Source organism: Penaeus japonicus, unplaced genomic scaffold, assembly GCF_977035675.1.
Source record: "Penaeus japonicus unplaced genomic scaffold, GWHDUDI00000001_assembly GWHDUDI00000014, whole genome shotgun sequence".
Taxonomy (NCBI): domain Eukaryota; kingdom Metazoa; phylum Arthropoda; class Malacostraca; order Decapoda; family Penaeidae; genus Penaeus; species Penaeus japonicus.
The window spans coordinates 18,957,260-18,979,759 of NW_028234416.1; the positions used below are offsets into that span (position 1 = coordinate 18,957,260).

A 22,500-nucleotide genomic window follows, 5' to 3' on the forward strand; every position below is an offset into this window, starting at 1 on the left:
ATAGAATTATTATAATGATGTCAGTGGTGGTAATGAAATATGTTATAGTAATGACGTTGATGATTAAAATCGTAGAAATAAGAAATAAAAGGGTACTGTCGCTGTTGACATAGGATTAGTATAAGATTTCTTCGAAACGAAAGCCTCCTTAGATCCACCCCCTTTCCCCTTCCCTTCCCACCCCTACCTTCCCCTTCCCTTCCCACCCCCTCACCTCTCCCCTTCCTCTTTCCCCTCCCCTCTCCCTCCTTCTTCTCCTCTCCCTCCTTCTTCCCTCCCTCAATCATTCCCTACTTGCCTTCCCTCCATTTTCCCTCCTTCTCCCCTCCCCACCCCTTCCTCCTCCCCTCCCTTCTCCCTCCTCCTTCCCTCCCTTCTCCCTCCCTCCCCTTCCCTTCTCCCTTCCTCCCTCCCTTCTCCCTCCTTCCCCTCCCCCTCCCCCTCCTTCTTCCCTCCCCTCTCCCTCCTTCTTCCCTCCCTTCTCCCTCCTTCTTCCCTCCCTTCTCCCTCCTTCTTCCTCCCTTCTCCCTCCTTCTTCCCCCCCCTCCCCCTCGTTCTTCCCTCCCTTCTCCCTCCCTTCACTCCCTCTCTCCCTTTCTTCACTCCTTTTTCCCTCTCTTTCCTCCCTTTCTCCTTCTCTTCCCTCCCTTCTCCCTCTCTTCCCTCCCTTTCTCCCTTTCTTCACTCCCTTCTCCCTCCCCCCTTCCCCTCTCCCTTCTCCCTCCTTCTCCCTTCTCCCTTCTCCCTCCTTCTCCCTTCTCCCTTCTCCCTCCTTCTCCCTTCTCCCTCCCCCTTCCCCTCCTCCCTTTTCCCTCCCTCTTCCTTCTCCCTCCCCCCTTCCCATCCTCCCTTCTCCCTCCCTCTTCCTTCTCCCTTCTCCCTCCTTCTTCCCTCCCTCTCTCCCTCCTTCTTCCCTCCTTCTTCCCTCCTTCTTCCCTCCCTTTCTCCCTCTCTTCCCTCCCTTCTCCCTCTCTTCCCTCTCTTCTCCCTTTCTTCCCTCCCTTCTCCCTCTTTTTCCTCCCTTCTCCCTCCTCCTTCCCTCCTTTCCTCCCTCCTCCTTCCCTCCTTTCCTCCCTCCTCCTTCCCTCCTTTCTTCCCTCCTCCTTCCCTCCTTTCCTCCCTCCTCCTTCCCTCCTTTCCTCCCTCCTCCTTCCCTCCCTTCTTCCCTCCCTCCTTTCTTCCCTCCCTTCTTCCCTTCTCCCTCCCTTCTCCCTCATTTCCCTCCCTTCTCTCTCATTTCCCTCCCTTCTCTCTCATTTCCCTCCCTTCTCTCTCATTTCCCTCCCTATCTCTTTCCCTCCCTTCTCCCTCATTTCCCTCCCTTCTCTCTCATTTCCCTCCCTTCTCCCTCGTCCATCCTCCTCTTCCTCTTCCTCTTCTTCTGTCCTTCCCTTCCCTTCCCTCTCCCTGGCCCCCCTCTTCCCCTCACCCTCACCAGGAAGAACTAAGCAAACAAAACCTCACTTTGTTCCCTCCCAAATCCGTGATAGCTAGAGGGCATTTGTTAATTGGTAGTCAGTAGTGAAGGACGAAGTGAATTTGCAATTTGCAGTTGCATAAGGAGGTCTGTCGTGCGTGGGTGGATCCTAGGAGAGGACAGTTTGATGTGTGGGTGGATCTGAAGTGGACTGACTCTTTTTAAGGACGTGTGTGTGTGTGTGCGCGCGCGTTTATGCGTGAGTGGAATGAGTTCGCCTTGGTTTTCATGTCATGTTTTTTATTATCATTGTCGCCATCGCCATCATTATCATCAAGAGCAGCATCACAGTCATTATCATCTCAGTCATCATCGTCATCATAATAGTCATAATCATCATCATCATCATCATTACTGTCATTCTCATCATCATGATTCTATTTCTTTAGCCATGACCTGAGCACCTTTACAATCCCACGCACGTAGTCATTGCTTTTAGAACTGTTTGCAATATAGATGTCAAGTTTCCCTCTCTAAATAGAGCATAGTTATGCACAAAGCCTGCCTGGCCTGCATGTAAAAGACCTTCAGCCTGTAAACCACACATGCCTGTAAGGAGGAGGATGTTGTGTTTATGAACCTTCTTCCGCCGTTAAGACGCTCGTTCTTGAAATTATTGAACCTGTAACCCTTTCTTCGGAAGGGTTTAAAAGGCTAATGGGAAAAAGGAGGGAAGGGGAGGTTGGTAAAGGGAATGGGAGGGAAAGAGGGGAGGAGGAAAGGAGAGAGAGACAAGACGAAGAGACAGAGACAGAGAAAGAGAAAGAGAGACAAGACGAAGAGACATAGACAAAGAGAGAGAGAGAGAGAGAGAGAGAGGAAGTGAGAGGGGGGAGAAGGGTAAGAGTTGGTCGTGGACAAGAGGAATCGGAGAGAGAGGAAGAGCAAGAACTCGAAGGAAGTCTAAGAGAGACAGACAGACAGACGAGAGAGAGAGTAAGAGCCCCCCACCCCACCCTCCCCTTATTGCAACATCCCCACGAGCTGCCAATTAGGCAATTTGCTAATCTCCCAAATTTTAGTTGATTGACAAGCCTCCGCCAAAAAAAAGAAGAAAAAAAAACGAAAATAAAACAGATGCTGACAGTTCATCCATTCACTCTCTCGGTCAATTACCTAATGGAATAATTAAAGCAAATGTCATCACTGGACCGCATTCTGAATGGGTTTAAGTAAGGTGAAAATTGGGGTAAGCTTTGTTTAGTTTCTTTTTTTTTTGTTTGTTTGTCTAAGCAAAAGGGGTCATTATAGAATTATGATTTATTGTAAAGGAAAGTTTGGGCAAATTATCGTTTGTTTGATTCATAATTATGATGTTTAATTATGATGTTGATTATTTTATTTTATTTTTTATTTACTTTAGATAAATTTTTCCCAGACAAAAGGTCATTATATAATTGTGACTTACCTCAAAACCGGAATAAATTAGGCTCCAAAGAGTGAGAGAAAAATGTCTACAGAAAAGAAAACGGAAGAAAAACGAGGAAAACGAGAATGGATGGAAGGAAGTAAAGATGGGGAAGAGGGAGAAGGTGATAAAGAGGCGAAGGAGGGAAGGACGAAATCCTCAGCCTCCTGGGAGTGCGAAGGAGGATTTGGAGGGAATGAGAGAGAGTGTGTGGTGTACCTCAGGGAGGGAGCATTACCCGAAGCACTACTCAAAGCCTCTCTCACTCGCTCACTCACTCGCTCACTCACTCACTCACTCACTCACTCACTCACTCACTCACTCACTCACTCACTCACTCACTCACTCACAGTCACCGGGTCTTCTGGTCTGTCTTGGTTTTACCTTCTATTTTTATCTGTCTTTCTATTTCTCTTTCTTCTCTTTCTTAGTTTTTATAGTTATTTTCTCTTTCTCTTTCTCTTTCTCCTTTCTCTTCTCTCTCTCCTCTCTCTCCTCTCTCTCCTCTCTCTCTCTCTCTCTCTCTCTCTCTCTCTCTCTCTCTCTCTCTCTCTCTCTCTCTCTCTCTCTCTCTCTCTCTTTCTCTCTTTTTTTCTCTCTCTCTCATTTCTCTCTCTCTCTCTCTTTCTCCTTTCCCCTTTCTATTCGTCTCTCTCTTCTCCTCCCTTTCCCCTCGTCTCCCCTCCCTTCCTCCCTCCCTCCCTCCCTCCTTTCCTCTTCCTTATCTCGCCTTTATCTCTCTCTCACTCTCTCCCTCTGTTCCTTTTCTCTTCACCTACGCACACATGCATTTCCCTTATCAGCTTCCTTATCTCCACCTCCTGTTTTGTTTTCTTCCTTCCGCGTCTCAAGGCAATTCCGGAAGTGGGAGAACTGGCGCTTGTTGTTGCTGTGGTTGGAGCTTTTGACTTCTGACTCTTGGTGTTTTTGTTTTGGTTTTGGTTTTAGTTTATGCTCGAGTCGTGTTTGTTCGTTTGTTTGTTTTATTTTTATTGTTGCGTTGTAGTAGGCGTTGTGGTAGTAATATCATCTTTCTTAATGTTGTTGTTATTATTAGTATTATGATTATCATTATTAATATTATTATTAGTAGTAGTAGTATTTTCATTCTATTTGTAATTGATATTCATATTTGTATTATACACGCTGTTAGAATTGTCGTTATCGTTATTATTATAATTATAATTATTGCAAATTTGTTAGTTTTACTGGTATAAATGAGAAAAATAAACACCCATATTGTATTTAAAAAATAAAGTGAAATTGCATGTCGCAACAGGCTACAAAGCCCCTTCCAGCGCTACACTTAATCCTAGTCACTTTGATGATATATATATTTCTTTTACAACGTAGACCCACTTCGCACCTTAGGAAGAAGGCTAGTGTGTGTAGAAAGGAGAAGGAGAGTGAGAGGGTGAAGCAAAAGAGAGGGAGGAGGGAGGGGGAAGGAGGAGAGGGGTGAAGGAGGGGAAGGGGAGATAGGAGAGTGGAGGGAGAAGGAAAGAGGAGAGGGAAGGGAAAGGATGGAGAAGAAAGGAGAAGGGTGTAGAGAAATGTGGTTAGAGAAGATGTAGGGGGATAGGAGAGGGAGAAGGGAATGCAGGGAATGAAAAATAAAAAATAAGAATAGATAAGAAAGAGAAGAGAGTACGAAGAAGAAGAAGAAGAGGGGATAATAGGGAGACAGAGATGAAAACTAAACCCAAGAATAGCGAGATGGATAACAGCCAAAAAAAAGTCCAATTAGTATAAAAATGTAATGCTAATAAAAAAAAAGGATGAAGGGTAATGATTATAAAAACATCCTCAAAAGCAAGAGACGAAGCGCGTCCTTTGTCGCGCGTAATGGCCAGGGAGTCCCGGGGCGAGAGCCGAGGGCGCTGGCGTCGTCTGCAGCGTCTCCTTCAAGAAAAGCCAAGGAGCTTTAAAGGCCGCTGAAGCCAACCGCTCGACGGAGGAGGAGGAGGCGCCTGGTCCTGCCCCTCTGGCGCTGTCGCCTCCGAAGGACTCGGGAAGGAGCGTGTTTCCTTGATCATTTTTTCATTTTAGGTTTTAGGTGTATTATTATTTATGCGTTTATATATACATATACTGTATATATGTATATATATATATATATATATATATATATATATATATATATATATATATATATATATATATATATATATATATATATACATATATATCACTCTCTCACTCTCCCTCCCTCCCATTCTTTCCTTCTTTTTATTCTCGATTCACGTCCACGTCTTGACCCCGCGAATCACTCTTATTCAAACATTGCAGTGTGGCGCGGATTTGTCAGTGTCCTAAGTGTCCATCTACCATTTGGCAGAACGAGGGGGGCTGTGGCGCGCATCCAGCTGAAGTGCTTATCCAAATCTGGCGGATATCCAAGCGGGGTGGATATAGAAATGCGGCGGATATCCAAACGGGGCGTATATATCAAACAATGGCGTATATCCTAGTCCAGTGTGTGTGTGTGTGTGTGTTACATATTAACAGTGTATATAAATAGCGCATATCCAACCGTATATCCCTCTCTTGCACATATCCAACCGTGACATCCCCCCCCCCACCCGCGGCACATAGCCAACCATAGCGTGATATCCCAGCGTTTCAAATATCCAACCCGCGGCGTGGAACGTGGCCTTGCTCTTGGATCGGGAGGGCCATCAAAGCTCCGCCAAACAGAGCGCCGAATCAAGGCGTTCTCAGAAGGATTTGAGTTTTTTTTTTTTTCGTTTCTTTTTTTCGTTTTCTTCACGCTTAGTGTCGTGTCGTGTAGTGTTGGTCGAGGAGGACTTGCTTGGAGGTCCAGTTCTCACGCTTTTTTTGTGGTTTGTTTGTTTCGTTGTGCGTTTTTTTTTTTTTTTTTTTTTTTTGTTTTTTCTTTCTCTTTTTTCCTCTCTTTTTCTTCTTGCACACGTAAATTTCTTTACTTCGTCGTCCCCGTTTTGCCCCTCTCTTCTCTCTCTCTCTCTCTTCTCTCCTCTTCCTCTCTCTCTCTCCCTCTCTCTCTCTCTCTCTCTCTCTTCTCTCCTTCTCTCTCTCTCTCTCTCTCCTCTCTCTTTCTTCTCTCTCTCTCTCTCTCTCTCTCTCTCTCTCTCTCTCTCTCTCATCCTCTCCTCTCTCTCGCTCTCTTAAATCTCTCTCTCCCTCTCCCCCTCTCCTCTCTCCCTACCCCTCTCTCTTCCTCTCTCTCTCTCTCTCTCTCTCTCTCTCTCTCTCTCTCTCTCTCTCTCTCTCTCTCTCTCTCTCTCTCTCTCTCTCTCTCTCTCTCTCTCTCTCTCTCTCTTCCTCACCCTCCGGAGACCCCTAAGTCGGCCAGCTCACTCGTAACCCCGCTGTCTTGGGTTGTGTCTCGTCTCTTAACATCTTCGTCTTGGGAGAAGTTGGTGGGCGGATCTCGCCAAAGTTGCGCCGTTCGAGCCACTCTTGCCCGAGTGAGGCGGGGAGATTAGCTGTTTTTTTTTCCTATTTCTTTACCTTTTTCACTTTCTTATATTTGTATTTTATTTATTTGATTTTTATTTTATTTTATTTATTTTATTTTTTATTTTGTTTTATTTATTTTATTTATATTTTATTTATTTATTTATTTATTTATTTTTGAGAGAGAGAGAGAGAGATGGGGGAGGAGTTGGTTTACACAGAAAGAACGTTTGTTATGCTCATTCGTTACCATTTCTGCACATTCTACACGCTATGCATATTGAAATCGCACATTCTGCATCGAATGCTCTTTTTGCACACTTTTCACACACTTCTCGGGCTTTTTTTTTTAGCACATTTCCTACACATTTCACGCTATCCTCCCGTTATGCAAATTTTCCTCGTTTTACACAAATATCAGTTTGTTTATCGTAAAGTGTAGTGCAAACGAAAGTGAAATGACGACCGGGCTTTCAGAAGAAGAAGAAGAAAAAAAAGAATAACATCAGCAGAGCAGAAAATCTCAATGATTGGGATTGATAAAAAAAAAAAAAAAAACGTAAAAAAGGTATTAAAAAATCTCTGTGGAAATAATAGGGAGCCACTGTGCGTATAACAGGATCGGCTGCCGGGTGTACGATAAGCTGCCGTAAGAGGCTTAGTCCTCGCGTCCCGCCCCTCAGACTTGCTTCTCTTCGGAAATAAAAGGAATAATAGATAGATACCAAAGGTCGATGATGATGGGAGGTTGGAAGGGGAAGGAGAAGGGAATTGGGATAGGGGGAGAGGGAGAGGGAAAGGGAGGAGGAAGAGAATTGAAAGGTGAATGGACATTGTAGGTTTATTTTTTTATTTTTTATTTTTTTTTTTTTTTGTCCATTGTGGAGAAATCCCTTCCGAGAGGTGGCGCTTCGTAACTTTTCACCTCTGCGCTTTTCTTTTTTTTTCTTTTTTTTCTCTCTATTCTGATGGATTTGCTGACGATTTAGCTCCTTTTTTTCTACTAGTTTGTTATTTTTATATTAATTGTGTGAAGTAAAGAAGATCTACTGTTTGTTTGTTTGTTTGTTTGATTTTTATCTAGTAAATGTTCTTTGCGTTTGGCTGTTGTGTATGGGATTTAATCGCAATCATTTTTATAGTTTCGTTTATTGTCAATGAATGAATATGAGATGTAAATACATGTGCGCATGAGTGTGTTATGTTTGTGGGTGCATCTATATACGTGTATTTGTCTGTCTTACTATTCGTGAGTATGTGCAACACTATATTTCATTCATGTCGGCAGGGAGGTAGATAGAAGGATGAGAAGAAAGATGATGATGGTGATGTGATGATGACGATGATGATGATGGTGATGTGATGATGATGATGATGATGGTGATGGAAGGAGCCAATAGTTGCCATCACAGCCGGAGGGGAAGTGAGTCCCCCATCGGGAATTTATCATATACAATTATCGTGTTTTGGAGAAGGGGATGCACGCTTATTTTTCAATTAAGTCTTGAAGTATATTCAACAGCAACCCTTGATGTGCGCCTCAGGGGAAGGGGCCAAGGAAGATTTCGCGTGCTTACGAAGGGGAGGGAAAGAGAGAGAGAGAGAGAGAGAGAGAGAGAGAGAGAGAGAGAGAGAGAAAGAGAAAGAGAAAGAGAAAGAGAGAGAGAGAGGAGAGAGAGAGAGAGAGAGAGAGAGAGAGAGAGAGAGAGAGAGAGAGAGAGAGAGAGAGAGAGAGAGAGAGAGAACAGGGAAAAATGAGAAAGAGTAAGATAAGAATAGCAGAGATGGAGATAGAGAGAAAGAGAGAGAGTGGGGAGAGGAGATGAAGAGAGAAGAGGAATAGGAGAATAATAGAGAATAATAATAAGAAGGAGGAAAAACGAAGATGGATGAAAGAGTGAAAGAAGAAGGAATAGGAAAAAAAAGAAGGAGAAGAAAAGAAGGAAGATTAGAAAAAAAGAAAAAGTAAGAAGGAAATTAAATAAATCGGAATAAAACGACAGAAAATACAGAATATAAAACAATAAAATGAAAATAAAAATATTTGTTTTAATGAATCTAATGTGATGAAATTCACCGTTGAAAACCATGCCAATTATAGTTGTTCATTTCATTATAATAAACCAGTTAATGAACATTGCGATATCGTTATAATGATGGTAATTATGAATGATTGCTGTAATACCCCAGGTATTTTATAAATATGATTAGGTTAAAAATATATAACTGTATCAAAACTCGTTAAAAGGCCAGTTGATATCAGCGTAAAAGAACAAAAAATGCAAAGTATTTGAATACATTACCATATATATAGATATGTGTGTGTGTGTTTGACGTTTATTATTATTGCTCTTGTTGATTTGATATGATTGGTTATTGTCATTATTCGTCTATTATATTGATATGATTGTTTTCACTACCGTCAATGTCAACATAATCATCGCATCAGTCAGTCCTACTTCTACCATTTTAACCATCAGCTGAAGTACCCCCACATTTCCCGATCCACGGTAGAAAAGACCCGTTAAACTCTTTTTCTTTCACTCTCTATCTCTCTCTCTTTCTCTCTCTATCTATATCTATCTATCTTTCTCTCTATCTCTCCCTCTTCCTCCCTCTATATACCTCCCTCCATCCCCCCTCTCCCTCCCCCTCTCCATTCCCCTCTCCCTCCCTCCCCCTCCACCCGTCACACCTCCGCGCCCATCCACACAGCAGCGACTCTGTAATAATCCCCAACAGCCACGGCGGGTTAATCCAGTAATCTCTTCAGGAGAGTAAACGCACGGATTTAACAGTGGGGATGGATGGAAGGGGAGAGAGGGAGGGAGGGAAGGAAGGAAGGAAGGAAGGAAGGGGAGAGAGGGAGGGAGGGATGGATGGAAAGGGAGGGAGGGAAGGAAGGGGAGAGAGGCAGGGAGGGATAGATGGAAAGGGAGGGAGGGAAGGAAGGGGAGAGAGGGAGGGAGGGAAGGAAGGGGAGAGAGGGAGGGAGGGAGGGAAAGAGAGAGAGAGGGGGGAGGGGGAGTCTTCCCACCTTCTCTCCCTCTTCTCCCCCCCCCCAACCCCCTCCCCTTCAGAAGAACCACGGGCCAAAAGGCAGTTTATATGAATACATATTTCTTAATTACTCCAGCCCTATTCAGGTCCCTTCTAGCCCTGAGATGGAGAACCGAGACCCACGAAGGAGAACCGGTTCGGTGCAACGGCGAACCGGCATATTGATTGAGGGTTTTATGCAAGGGTTTCGTGGCCGCGGGCGCCAGTGGTAGGCGCTTCCGAGTCAATTAGTAGGTCGTAAGTTTGCGTTTTTTTTTGGGGGGGGAGGGGGAAGGAAGGGGTGTTCTTTCTCTCTTTCTGTTATTTTTCATTTTTTTCTGTATTTTCTTCCTTTGCCTTTTTCATATCTCCTTTCGTTTTTCTTTTTTTTTACCTGTCTTTTTGCTTTCCTTTCATTTATCTGTATCTCTCTCTTTTTTTTTATTCTTTCTTTATTCTCTCTCTCCTCCCCTCACCCTCTCTCTCCTCTCTTTCTTTTCCAGCCCTTCTCTCTTTTTCTCCCTCTCATTCTCTCTTCCTCCAATACCCATACCCATACCCATTTTCCTATTTCCCCATACACCATTTCCATTACATCCACATTTCCCCATATCCCCATTTCCTCCATATCCCCATATCCCCATTTCCTCATCTCCCATTTCCACCATATCCCCATACCCGCATACCCTCTTGCTTACCCCCCCCCCCCCCATCTCGACACGCATATTTACCCGCCAGAGATAACGTCATTTTAAACCTTTCCGTTTTATGGGGACGAGGGAGAATTGGTCTCGGGTGGGCGCCGTGTTTATGCTAAAACATGGGATATAAAAATGCTGCTTGTGCTCGCTCTCTCTCTCTCTCTCTCTCTCTCTCTCTCTCTCTCTCTCTCTCTCTCTCTCTCTCTCTCTCTCTCTCTCTCTCTCTCTCTCTCTCTCTCTCTCTCTCTCTCTGTCTTTCTCTCTCTTTCTCTATCTATCTATATATCTTCGCCCTCGATTTCCTTTTTTATATATATCTCCTTTCATTGATATTGTTAATCTCTTTTCCTTTAATCTTACTGTCCCTCTTACCTTTTTTTTTCTTTTCATTTGCTTAGTACACTTGTTTCTTCCCGATCCTTCGCTGAGCGTTCGCGTAATGGAAAGACAGCACATGCGGATTCGCTACTTGCTCACGGCGCCAAGAGCATGCGTTAGATGTCCACCCTTTTTCCCCTCTCTCCCCTCTCTTTCTTCCTCTTCTCTCTCCACCCTGTTTTTTGTACTTAGTTTATTCTTACCTCAGCATGGTCATTAATTATCCCATCGTTCATTTATTTTTTGGAGGTGATTTAGCGACGCGAAACTGTCCCTGTTCTCGCTTTTGTTTCCCCCGTTTTCTGTCACTTTCTGCGCATTCCGTTCGTCTTTTTTTTCCTCGTCATTTTCTCCCAATATTTATCTCTTGCGCGTATTTTCGGTGCGGACTTTCTGACAAGAAGGAATTATAGTGTCAAATGCAGAGAGAGAAAGAGAAGTAGAAAGACAGAAAGAAAGATAGAGCAAGAGTAAGGGAGGGCGGGCTGGAGACAAAGAGTTGAAAATAAGCACATAATCTTCGACACAAAACAGACAAGACAGAAATATGCCAGTTAAAAAGAGGTGACTATGAAGATGAAGATAATGGGGGGAGGGAGTAGATGACCCACCCTCGCGCCCTCTGTCCCGCAAGCCGCCGACACCGCCGACGCCGCCGCCGCCGCCGCCGCCGCCGCCGCCGCTGCTGCTGTCGCCATCGCCCTGGCAAAGCAGACGAGAAAAAGGGAAGTTATCGGCTTTCTCAAAGGCACTGTGCCTTCATCCTCTTCTCCCCCCCTGCGTGTTTTCTCTTGTTCCCTGCCCCTTCTTCTCTCCCCTCAAAGGGAGGACCGGCGTTCAAGACGTTGAATCTGAACAACATTAACTATTCCTTATCCTTCGCTTTCCACCCACCGTCTCTCCCTCTCCTTTCTCCCCCACCCTCTCCCCTTCCCCCTCCTCCTCCCTCTCCTCCCATCCTACTCCCAGCCCCCCTCGTCGGAGGCTTGCAGACGAAGGAGGTCTTATCGCCGAAGGAGATTACAAGAGGGCGCTCTGTGATGCCGCCCCGAACGCCTCCTCCCGAGGGGATTTCGAGCGGCGCCCCTGCGGCAGGAGGAGGAGGAGGAGAAGAAAGCCCTTGGTATAGACGCCCAACGCATCTCTCTCTCTCTCCTCTCCCCCTTCCTCTCCTGCCCTCTCCCTCTCCCCCTCCCTCCCTATGGCCCTTCCCTCTCCCCTTCCCTTTCCCTCCCTGTAGCGCTTCAACTCCTTCCCTCTCCCCTTCCCTCCCTCTTTCCTTATAACCGTTCTCCTTCTCCTTCCCCTCCCTCCCTCCTTATAACCGTTCCCCTTCTCCTTCCCTTTCCTCCCTATAACCCTTCCCCTTCTTCCCTCCTCCCCTCCCCCTCCCCCTCCCTCCCTATAACCCTTCTCCTCCTTCTTTCTCCCCCTTCCCCTCCCTCTCTATAATCCTCCCCCTTCCCTTCCTCCCATTTCCCCCCTTCACCCCCATCCAGTATCGTCTTCCAAGGAGTATGTTATCTCCCTGATAAGTTCTCTATTGCGAATAACAGTGTGTGTAGTATATAAATTGTGTATATGTATGTATGTATGTATTTGTATATCTGTAACTTTGTTGACAGAGAAAGCCTGTATTGCGTGCTGATAATGGTACATGTTGTGTGTTGATGTTGCTCATTAAGAAGACCAGAGGGGGTGTAATGATATTGTAATGATGTTAATGATTCTCTGTGTTGGTGAATATAGTGATTGTGGTCGGATTGCAGTCGTTTATTTTTATATGGTGATTAGTGATCTGTTTATTATCATTTTATAGTACTGTTGTTATTGTTATTATTATTGTTTGGGGGTTATTGCAACTGTGTATGCATTCTCCGTGCTGTTTTTAGAATGTCGTTGGTGTTATTTATAGGTGTTATTATTATCAATACTGCCGCTAGGGTTAGGTTATGACAATATGCTGTCATATAACGTTATAGTATACTCGTTATCCTTACGCTAAATTCAACGTTAGAATATCCAGTCAAATCAGCATTTAATTTTTTTTTATTCTATTTTTCGTGAGTTTTTTTTCGTGACGAGGATGACATTTTTGATAGCGATCGGTATGATGATACATTTGACGATGACGTTGACAGCATTGGCACCATTGTGGCTTCGTACTGTCTGTCGCCAGACCTCCCTCTCGAGGCGCGATTCCCCCCCCCCCCCTCGTTCCGTTTCCTTGGTCTCGCTTCGTGGCGGTTTCATTGTTTTTTGTTTTTTTTCCTTGTGTTTGTTTCTTTGTTGTTTTATCTTTATGGTAAGTGGTACCTTCTTTATTCTCTGGCGGTTGTTTGTTTCTTTTGTGTATGTCTGTGCCTCTTTCTCTCTCTCTTTCTCTCTTTCGCCCTTTCTCTCTTTCTTTCCCTCTTTCTCCTCATCCTCTCTCTCCCTCCCTCTCCCTCTCATTCCCTCCTTCCCTCTTCCCTCTTCCTTTCTCTCTCCCCTCTTTCCTCCTTCCCTCCCTCTCTTCCTCTCCCTCCTTTCCCACCCCCTCCTTTACCCTCTTCCTTCCCCACTCCCCCCTCTCTTCCTTCCCTCCCTCTCCTCCTCTTCTCCTACCCCTCTACCCCTTTCCTTCATCCCATCCACTCCCCCCTTACCTCCTCTCTCCTCTTCCTCCCTCCCTCCCTCCCTTTCCCAACCCCCTCTTTCCTCCCCCTCCCTCTCTCCCTCCCCCTTCTCTTGCCCCTTGCCCCTCCCTCCTCACTCCTAACCCCTGCCCCTCCCACCTCATCCCCCACCCCTGCCCCCTGCCCCTGCCCCTTGCCCCCTGCCCCCTCCAAATCCGAGGCGCACCTGCCGCCCGCTAAGAGCCTTCTGGGAGACAACACCGCGCCCGTTCGAGCCATCTGCCGCTAAGCACCGTCTTAGTATGTAATTTTGATGAGTTCCTCCTACCCTTCCTCTTGCTCCTTCGTTCCTCCTTCGTCCTCTCTCTCTCTCTTTGTTCCTTGTTTTCTTTGTGTCTCCTTCTTCCTTTGTTTGTTTTTCGTTCTCTTTCTCTCTTTTTTTTTCTTCTTCTATTTCTTCCTCTTCCTTCGTTTATTCTTCGTTGTCTTTCTTTGTGTTTTTTTCTTTCTTTTTCCCTCTTCCTTCGTTTATTGTGCGTCCTTTGTCTTTGTTTCTCTTCTTTCTTCTTCCCTCTTTCTTCACCTGCTTCGTCCCTTTTCTGTCTCTTTCTTTCCTTCTTTCTGTTTTCCATTTCTTCGCCTCCTTCGTCCTCTTTATTAGCCCTTCTTGTTTTTCATTTTCTATTTTTCTCCCTTCCTTCGCCCAGTTCTACCTTCTTTTCGTCTTCCTCTTCTTTCCCCTTCTTCGCCCCCCCCCCTCCCCATTTGCGCTATTCCTTTCTCTTCTTTTTCCTTTTTCCTCGTTCCCTTTTCCGTTCTCAGAGAGAGAGAGAGAGAGAGAGAGAGAGAGAGAGAGAGTGTAAAGGCAGAGCTAGAAAGAAAAAATAGAGAGAGAAAAATAGGAGAAAGGGGAGCTAGAGAGAGGAGAGAGAGGAGAGAAGTGGCCATATCCCCCCCCTCCGACTTCGTCACCCTTGACTGAAATAGATGACGGCTCCGAGTTCCCTCCGTGCTTATTTGCAACATCGGAATTTCATGATAAAGCGTCTGGTTCCTCATTCTCTCACTCTTTGTTTATTCCATTGAACAAGAAACAGAAACAAGGCCAGAATAAGGAGGAGGAAATGACGAAACCTCTATTGTATTTTCCCCCCGTTGAGAATCGTTGCCGCTGCAAAGCAAGGACCAAAAAAGATAAGCTTATTAAAACGAAAATAAAATACAACAATATCCACCGGGATTATCAACAACAACGAAAATACAACAATATCCACCGGGATTATCAACAACAACAACAACGAAAATACAACAATATCCACCCGTGTTTCCACCGGTATTATTGATAACAACAACAACGAAAATACAACATTCACTCGTGTTATCAGCGCTATCAACAACAAAAACAACAACGAAAATACAACATTCACTCGTGTTTTTCAGCGCTATCAACAACAACGACAACCTGCACATCCCTAACTGTATGGGTGGCCCCGTCGTATAAGGCATTCGCTACCCTCAAATGGCCATTTTTGGCAACGTTTATATGCAAGGAATAGGTGGGGAGAGAGGGGAGGGGGAGAAGGGGAATAGGGTGGATGGGGGAGTAGAAGAAGAGGGAGAAGGGGGTGAGGGAAGAGAGGGAGAAATGGAATGGGGAGGAGGAGAAGGGGGGGAGGAAGGGGAGGGAGAATGAGGGTAATGAGAGGTGGGGTGAAGGAGGAGTGGGATGGGATAGGGGGATAGGGGAACAGAGGGAGGAAAGGGAGGAGGAGATGGGGTTGGGGAGAATGGAGAATAGGAGGGGAAAGGGGATAGGGGGAGGGGAATTGTAGGAAGGAGAAGGGGTGATGGGAGGAGAAAGGAATAGAGGAGGAGAAGGGAGGAAGGGGGAGGGTGGGGGGAAGTGTTGCACGGCTAAGGGAAAGTGTTGTACGTTGCAAGAAAGGTGAGAAGAGGAGGAGGAGGAGGAATTGGATTCGCTTCACGTGCATTCCGATCTTTATTGTGATTCTTTTGTGCTCGGTGCGATGAGGTGTGAAACGGAGCCTCGGCCGCCCGGTGTCTTCACTTTTCTCTCTCGCCCTTTTTATTGCTTTCTTCACTCTCTTGGACTCTCTTCTCGGGGATCTTGTTTTTTTTTTTTTTGGGGGGGGGGGTCTGGTTTCTCTCTCTTTTTTTGGTATTTGTCTGTTTTGTTCTCTTTCTCTCTCTCTCTCTCTCTCTCTCTCTCTCTCTCTCTCTCTCTCTCTCTCTCTCTCTCTCTCTCTCTCTCTCTCTCTCTCTCTCTCTCTCTCTCTCTCTCTCTCTCTTCTCTCTCTCTTTCTTTCCTCTTTTCTCTTCCTTTTCTCTCTCTCTTCTCTCCCCCCTCCCCTCCTCTCCTCTCTCTCTCTCTCTCTCTCTCTCTCTCTCTCTCTCTCTCTCTCTCTCTCTCTCTCTCTCTCCCTCTCTCTCTCTTTTTCTCTTTTTCTCTTTTTCTCTTTTTCTCTCTTTTTCACTTCCTCCACTTTCTCTGTCTTTCTTAGTTCTCATTTTTCTATATCATTTTATTCCTAATTCTGCTACCGAAGAAATCATTGTCTTTTTACTTTCTACGAAGAAATTTTGTGGTATATTTTTTCTTTTTTTATCTATTTTTTAGACTGCTTATTCCTTATTCTAGGTAATCTTGAAATTTACATTTTTAAGACTAAATCAAAGTAAACGCGTATTTAAAGTTTGCAACAAGTAAATGAGTAACTATATGACTAATGATGAATTTCGTCAGTAAATAGATGAATAATGATACATTTTATTAGTAAGTAGGTGAATGATACTGAAAGCAATGATAATGATAGTAATGACAGTCCTTTTTGGTGTTAATAATTAACATTAACTATTATTTTGATGATGATAGTAATAATGATAACGATAATAACAGTAAACCCTTTTTTTATATTATTCCTGTAACCCGCCAGCGGATTAAACACGTTTTTGCAATCCGGATTTAACGTCACAGCAGAAGGAAAGTTTTATCGCATAATAATGTGAGAAAAGAAATAGATAGAAAAAAGGAGGAGATACGCATTTGCACATTGTTTCGCGTAATTACGTTGCAAAAGGTAAATTGTTCGGCCCTAATCAAAGCCGGTGTTGCAGAAGCGATAACAATGTTAGCGTGCGTCGCCGTGTCGGAATGGAAGGCACGCGAACTTGGATGGTCGCGCTGCCCTCCTCCCTCATTCCCTCCCTTCCTCCCTTCCTCCCTTCCTCCTTTACCCTTTCCCTTTCTCTCTCTGTCTTCCTTCCTACTAACTCTCCTTTCTTACTCATTCCCTCTTCCTTAAACGTTCCCCTGTTTCTCTTCCCTCGTTTTCTACCGTTTTCCTTCCCTCTTCTATCCTCCCTTTTCCCTTTCCTCTTTCGCTATCCATTCATTCCCTTCCCTCCTTTCTTACACCTATCCTTCCCTCCTTCTTAAGTCCTTTCCTCTTCCGTTCTTTCCTTTCTTACATCTATTCTCAATCCTTCCTTTATTAATTTCTTCTTTACTCCTTCCCTCCTTTATCCCTTCCTTCTCTTGCCCTTCTCTCTTTCCTTGCCCCATCCCTCCCTTCCATCCTACCTTGCCCCTTCCCTCCCTTCGCTCTCTTCTCTCCTACCTTACCCCGTCCCTCCGTTAAGCATTCCCTCCTTCCATCCGTACCCTTTCCCTCCCCTCTCACTCTTCCCTCCCTCTTCCCCCTCCTTCCCTCTATTCCTCCTACTCCTACATTCCTTTTTATCCATCTCTCTCATCGTCTCCCATTTCTCTCTCTCTCTTTCTATCTATCTGTCTGTCTATCTCTCTCTCTATCTCTCCTTTTATCCTCTTAACCATCTCCACATCCCACTTTCCGATCTGCCCTCCCTCTCACCCCACTCCACTTCCCTTACCCTATCCTCTTCATCTCTCCCCTTTCCATCTCCCCCTCCCATTTTTCCTCCCCACCCCCCTCCGTCTTCCTATCCTTACCCCCTCTCTCTCTAACTCCCCCTCCCTCCCTCCTTCCACCACGAATATGACACGCAAAATCGCTCCACGTTGACGCTGCGCTGCCCTCCGCCCCGCCGGTGATCGAGGCAGGGGGGGAGGGGGGTCTGTAGGGGACGGATTAGGTAAAGATAATGATGGTGGTATTAATTGGAGTGCGGATGTGTAATGTCTGTCTTTTTTATATCTGTATATTCTGTCTTTTTTATGTGTAATGTCACCTTTTTCTATATCTGTTTATGGTCTCTCTCTCAGGTCTCTCTCTTCCTCAGTCTCTCTTTCTCTCTTCTCTCTCCCCTCTCTCCCCCTCTCTCTCTCTCTCTCTCTCTCTCTCTCTCTTTCCCCTTCTCTTTCTCTCTCTCTCTCTCTCTCTCATCTCATCTTCTCTCTCTCTCTCTCTCTTCCTCTATATCTATATTATATAATATATAATATATATATATAAAAATATATATAATATATATATATACATACGTATTTGCATACATATATATACACTATATACATTACATACATACATACATACATACATACATACATTCACACATACATACACAATCAAAGGCAAAGTCAATGGATGTATCTTTTGAGGAATATGTCTGGAAAGTTTGCGTGTCCGGGTGAGTAAATCTTGAAGAATGACAGGTTCGATCACGATTATTGGTCTATTGTGTTATCATATAATGTTTTATTATTATCATTATTATCACCATGATATCACGCATTTTGTTATTACTATTTTTATCTTTGACACACACACACATACAATTCCTACACAAAACCCTTAAGTATCTCTCCACCAGGTAACCACGAACAACCGAGGATAAATAGAAAAAATGGGTGACAGAGAGTTAATGATACATCACCGAAGAATGAAGCAGCATGAACCAAAGACGAACGTGCCCACCCCCTAAACCCTTCCACCCCATCCCCTCTCCCCTCCCAACCCCTCCCACCCCATCCCCTCTCCCTAATCCCTCCCAACCCCTCCCTCCCACCCCATCCCCTCTCCCCTCTCCCCAACCCTCCCATCCCCTTTCCCCTCTCCCCTCCCAACTCCTCCCACCCCATCCCCTCTCCCCTCCCACCCCATCCCCTCTCCCCTCCCAATCCCTCCCTCCCCCCTCCCCCCTTTCAAGAACACAGGGTTTACAAACGCCGAGTGATCATATGCATATGTATGTACGGCGCGTTCGTGGTCGTTTCCCGTGTTAATTTTTCTCCTTGGTAATTACCGGTTGTTTTAAGGGGTTGTGTGTTTTACAAGGGCTGTTAGGGCCGAGCGAGGATAGGTTAGGGATGGGCCGAGTGCTTGTTTAAGGCTGATTTAAGGCTTGTAGGGTTGTAGTGTGGATGAGGGCGGGTGGTGGGTGGATGAGTGATGATCTTTCCTTCGTCTTTTTTGTGTTAGCTGTTTTTCTTTATTCATTTATTTCTATCTTTCTTTGCCTCTCCTTCTGTATGTTCGTCCATCCAGAGAGATAGGGAGAGAAAGAGACATAGGTGGCGGAGGAGAGGGAGAGGGAGAGAGAGAGAGAGACAGAGACAGAGACAGATAGAGGGTTAGTAAGATAGTCGAGTGTCCAAAAAGAAAGAAAAATAAGAAAAAAAAACGAAATGATACATAAAGAAACAAGCGAAAGAGGTCGCTTCTGCGTGAATTACCTCGACGACAAAAAAGAAAAAAGAAATCTAGAATGTATTCATGTTCTCATCACGTTCTGGGCTGAGGTCGTCGTTACTCTCAATCTGCTGTTTATGGCCGGGACGAGATGGATCCGTCGGCGGAGGGGGGGGGGGGTAGGGTGAGGAAGGGAGAAGGAGTTGAAAAGAGGAGATGGAGGAGGGAGTACAATAGGGGGATTGAGGAAGGAAAGGGAGAGGGAGGAGGGAGAGATTGAGGTAATGAAGGGATGGAGGGGAAAGGGATGAATATAGAGGAGTTAGAAGTAGAGGAATAATTGCAAAGGGAGATTGGGGCGGGGATATAAGAAAGGAAGAGAGAGGAGGAAGAAATCGAAATGGAGTAGACGGGAGAAGGAGGAGAGGAAAAGGTTAAAAAGGGAGGGAGGGGAAAGAATGAAAGAGGAAGGGAGTAGAACACGAGGGGAAGAAGTAAATGTAAGTTGAGGGAGAAGGGGTGAAGATCTTGAGGATGGAAAGGGAAAGGCTAGTAGTTCTAGAGAAAAATGAATATTATGAAGAAGAAATGGGAGGATAAAGAGACAAACAGATATGGAGAAGCAATAACAGAAAACGGAATCGGAAGAAGAGAGAAAGACAGACTGACAGACAGACACACGAGTTAACAAGGATAAAAACATTAATGAAAAAAACTGGAAGATACTATTATAAATAAAAGTAAGATCCGAAATAAACGCAGGCAGACCTCCAGGCTTGGAGATACAGGGCTACGAGAGACAGACAGACAAACACACCCACACCCACACATACATACCCATCCCCCCTCCCCCGACACACACGTACACACGCACCTGATCCCCCCTTCCCTCCCCCTCCCCCCTTTATGCAGCGACAGCGTACCAAGAGGAAGCAAGCCATAACCCTTTACGTAAGAGGCAAAGGTCCGCCGACAGATGGCGCCATTTCTGATGGATTTAGATTCATGCTCTGTTTATTCGGCTGCGGGATTGATGATTGATGTTGATGGGGGTCGGTGCCGTGAGAATTATATTGATGATGGGTGGGCGGTAGATAGGGAGAGATGGAGGGAGGGGGCTGGCTAGGGGGGAGGTATAGGGGTGTGTGTGTGAAGGATGAAGGGTGAAGGGATTCCTCTTCGTTTTCTTTTTTCTTTTCTTATTCTCTCTCTCTTGCTATTTCTCTCTCGTTCTCGCTCTCTTTCTTCTCTCTCTCTCTCTCTCTCTCTCTCTCTCTCTCTCTCTCTCTCTCTCTCTCTCTCTCTCTCCCTCTCTCTCTCTCTCTCTCTCTCTCTCTCTCTCTCTCTCTCTCTCTCTCTCTCTCTCACTCACACACACACACACACACACACACACACACACACACACACACACACACACACACACACACACACACACACACACGTCGAAACGGATGAATAATTTCTATCGTTTTTATTTGAAGGTATTTTCATGTTTGTGGAAATATATAGGCCTATACATAATTACAACATGCCACGGCAAAGCATAACAAAATGCAATAATCTCATACATAGGGAAGGAGGATAACTAAAAATATGCTATTATCTATGTCCTGATGAAAAGGGCATTAGATAATGATAATGATAAGAATAATGATGTTAACATTAATAATGGTACTTATGAGGATATTATAGTGATAATAGTGATGATAACATTAGCTAATGAATGTTTATTTAAGATAGAAAGGCCAATGTAAATATGAGAATGATGGCGATAATGATAACGATAATAATGATGACAATAACAACCATAACTCTAACAAAAGTAGAAAACATCCTACCATCGACATATATAAGAAAAGAAAACGACAATTACAAGACGAACAAGGAATCGGGCGACAAGCGAAGAAGATGACTCGCGGCGTTGACAGGTGAGGCGGAGGCGCATGACAGGTGACAGGTGAGCGTGCGAGAGCGAGGCGTCGAAGCGGTCTCGTCTCGCCCATACGTTATACGTCACGCGTCGTTACCGTAGAGCGGAGCGTGAGAAGACTTGTTTGAGGGAATGATGGAGTGGGGGGGGGGGACGGGAAGGGAAGGAGGGGATAGGGGGGGAGGCAGGAAGAATTGGGGATTTTTTGTTGTTCTTTGTCTTTTATTTTTTTTCGGGGGGGGGGGGGCTTTCTTTGTTTCTTTCTTTTTTATGTTCTTTCTCACTCTCGCTCACTGTCTCTCTCTCTCTCTCTCTCTTTCTCTCTCTCTCTCTCTGTCTTCCCTTCCCTCCCTCCCTCCCTCCCTCCCTCCTTCCCTCCTTCCCGCCTTCCGTCCCTCTCTCCTTCCCTTCCCTCTTTCCCTCTTTCCCTCCCCCCTCTCTCTTTCCCTCCTTCTCTCTGTTTCTATTTTTCTTTGTTATATCTATTCATCTCTTTTTATATGTATTTTATCTTCATCTCATTTTCTTATCATTCGCGACGTCTGAACAGTGGATGTAAAGTTATATTTCTTTTGATAAGAATAGATTAGGAAAAATTACTTAACTTTCTGTCTCGTCCATTTCTTTCTTTCTCTTCTCTTTTTTTTTTCTCTCTCTCACTTTCTGCCTCTCTCTCTCTTTCTCTCTCTCTCTCTCTCCCTCCCTCTCCCTCTCTCTCTCTCTCTCTCTCTCTCTCTCTCTCTCTCTCTCTCTCTCTCTCTCTCTCTCCTCCCCCCTCTCTCTCTCTCCTCTCCTCTCTCTCCCTTCCCCTCTCTCCTCTCTCTCCTCTCTCCCCCCTCCTCTCTCTCTCTCTCCTCCATTCTCTTCTTCTCCTCTCCCCTCTCTCTCTCTCTCTCTCCTCTCCTCACTCTCTCTTCTCCTCTCTCTCCCTTCTCTCCTCACTCTCTCTCTCTCTCTCTCTCTCTCTCATCCTCTCTCGCCTCTCTCTCATTCTCTCTAATTCTCTCTCATCCTCTCTCGCCTCTCTCTCATTCTCTCTCGCCTGTCTCTCATTCTCTCTCACCCCTCTCTCCTTCTCTCTCGCCTCTCTCTCCTCCTCTCTCTCCTCCCTCTCTCCTCTCTCCTCTCTCTCTCTCCCTCTCCTCTCTCTCTCTCCCTCCCTCTCTTCCCTCTCTCCTCTCTCTCTCCTCTCTCTCCTCTCTCTCTCTCCTCTCTCTTTCCCTCTCTCTCCTCTCTCCCCTCTTTCCCCTTTCCTCTCTCTCTTTCCCTCTCTCTCCTCTCCCCTCTCTCTCTCTCCTCTCTCTCTCTCTCTCTCCTCTCCCTCTCCCGCTCACTCTCTCTCTCTCTCTCTCTCTCTCCCCCCCTCTCTCTCTCTCTCTCCTCTCTCCCCTCTCTCTCCCCTCTCCCTCCTCTCTCTCCTCTCTCCCCTCATCCTCTCTCTCTCTCCCCTCTCTCTCCTCTCTCTCCTCTCTCTCTCTCTACTCTCTCTCTCTCTCTCTCTCTCCCTCCATCTCTCCCTCTCTCCCCCTCTCTCTCTCTCTCTCCCCTCTCTCTCTCTCTCTCTCCTCTCTCTCTCTCTCCTCCCCCTCTCTCTCTCTCTCTCTCTCTCTCTCTCTCTCTCTCTCTCTCTCTCTCTCTCTCTCTCTCTCTCTCTCTCTCTCTCTCTCTCTCTCTCGCTCAATCGCTCGCTTTTTCTTTGTCTTTGCTTTTTTCTTATATCGCCTCTGGTCACTATCATTTATATCTGTCTCTGCGTCCGCCAGCTGTGTTTTCCTACTTCTATTTTTTTTTTCCTTTCTTCTTCTTCGCTTTCCTTTCTCTTTACTCCCCTTACCACATCCCCTCTTCCTCCTCATTTTCGCACTTTTCCTCCCCGTT

At 45.4% G+C, this 22,500-nt stretch overlaps 1 protein-coding gene across 1 annotated transcript in view; it reads left to right on the plus strand.

Moving 5' to 3' along the window:
• LOC122260583 (protein Wnt-16) overlaps window positions 1-22,500 on the plus strand; it is a 234,284-nt gene that overhangs the window by 152,503 nt on the left and 59,281 nt on the right. The gene's annotated exons all lie outside the window — the stretch shown is intronic.